This window comes from Oryzias melastigma, unplaced genomic scaffold (assembly GCF_002922805.2).
Source record: "Oryzias melastigma strain HK-1 unplaced genomic scaffold, ASM292280v2 sc03835, whole genome shotgun sequence".
Taxonomy (NCBI): domain Eukaryota; kingdom Metazoa; phylum Chordata; class Actinopteri; order Beloniformes; family Adrianichthyidae; genus Oryzias; species Oryzias melastigma.
The window spans coordinates 1-1,988 of NW_023420403.1; the positions used below are offsets into that span (position 1 = coordinate 1).

A 1,988-nucleotide genomic window follows, 5' to 3' on the forward strand; every position below is an offset into this window, starting at 1 on the left:
TAATCTTCACAGTATTATTACAGGAAAGAATGACAGGATGAAATATTCAGCAGGTTATTGTGCTCTGTAAGAGAGTCACCCAGTGCTGGCCTGACCTTGAGCAGCCTGTCAAAGAGGATGATGCGGATGAGCTGATACTCCGTGTCTCTCTCGCGGATGATGAGTGGCAGTGTGACGGTGGACGACAACTCATTGCTGCTGCAGGATTGGGGCAAAGTCGACTGTCTAAAGGAGGAAGACAGAAAAAATGGAAACTTACATTTGGCAGATCAAATTCAAAAGCTTTAAATCCAGAATGAAAAGGACTTACTCGTCTTCAAGAAGGGGATAATAAGCCTCACCAGCTACATCCTTAAGTCTCTAAAAAAAGCAAAAAATAATAAATCTTTTACCTAAACTGCAACCTTGCTGTCTATCTGCTTTGTTAATATTATATCTAGCATAGACAATTCATGTTAATTATTTGAAAATTATGTTAACTTAAATTTTATCAAATTTGAAGATGTCTAAACAAGTTTGGAGTTCTAATTTGTCTTGCCACTAAAAACTATTTCGGCACCAAAAACAACTTTATTGATATGTCAGTAACAGTTTAAACAACAGCTTGTCAAACTTAGAATTAATTAGAATTTAAATGAAATCACTAAGAAAACAGCATATTTATCTTTTTAAAAAAGATAAAAAATAACTTTTATTGTAAATTGGTTTTAATTTAAAAGTCAACCATATTTTAACATGATTTACATAGTATATATTATGGAGGCTTGAAAGAGCCAATTTGAAATAAATATATACACCATTAAATAAATAAATAAATGTGTCATTAATTATTTAAAAGTGGCATTCAATAAATAAATGTTGAAATAAATGTGGCATTAAAATATTAAAATGGAACATTTAAATATTTAATGACATATTTATTCATTTCATTGCCATTGTGGGTTAAAAGAGCCAAATTGAAATAAATAGATTTAATATGAAATAAATAAATAAATGTACATATTAACAGTTATTTAATCTATGCCTAATCCAGTGTATAAACATATTGAGACAAAAACTTTTTTTTTAAATTCTAAAGTTTTAAAGGTGTTCCGACAGATTTTTTTTTCCACTTGTCTTACATTTCTGAGCTGACACAAAGACAGCGTCACCGTGGTGTCATCCAGCAAAAAGCTCCGATCTCTTCCCTGCCCGAACGACTCCCCATCCTCCACAACAAAACTAGATAGAAAGAAAAAAGAAAACGATGCAGACAGCGCTGCTAAAAAAGCTGAAAAAGAGCTTTTTGTGTGGTGATGTAGGATCTGTACTTTGGCAGAGTGCAGATGGGAGGTTTGGACTGGATGATTTCCTTGTTGGTCAGCTCCTTCTCCAGGTCTCCACCCGCCAGACACCACAGATGGTAAACTTCATCGATGCCCCGCTCAGCCAGGTAGTCCCCATCATCATCTGACAGCACAGAAATAGAAAATCTTTAATAGAGTGGGCACAGGTACCGTTATTGAATGTTATCAATGAAAATGATCAAAAGAAAGCTAAAAAAAACAGATTCACAGCAGGGATTTTAAATCTAGAATAGAACATACTTTATATAAAAGCTTCTTACAAACAAAAATACAAAAGAAATTGAATGTATTTGGGATTTTGAGACAAATATATTAAAATAAATTTAAGTCATCAACCTATTGTCTGTGAAGTTATGGAATTTATATCATAAAAGAGTAACCCTCGAATTAAAAAAAAAAACATAATAAAACTTGTCAAAATTAAATGACATAACTGAAATTTATGAACCAAAAATTGTAACCATTTATATCAAACATAATTTTATTTTGAAATACAAATAGTGCTATTTTTTTAAGTATTATTTGCACATTAAAGTATGTAGGGACTAAAACAATTGCATATTGTGTAGAGACACCTTTGCACAGATCATTAATGTCTTCTGGGAGCTCCAAACTCGCACAGCGCAGAGATGAGGAGAAGAG

At 32.5% G+C, this 1,988-nt stretch overlaps 1 long non-coding RNA gene across 1 annotated transcript; it reads right to left on the minus strand.

The window, feature by feature from the left end:
* Positions 1-92: 92 nt before the first annotated feature.
* Positions 93-1,988, minus strand: LOC112140716. Its single transcript, XR_002918235.2, has 5 exons — positions 1,922-1,988; positions 1,311-1,449; positions 1,122-1,221; positions 311-360; positions 93-225 (listed from the first exon to the last, which is right to left on the minus strand). It is a non-coding gene; the product is annotated as an uncharacterized LOC112140716 (long non-coding RNA).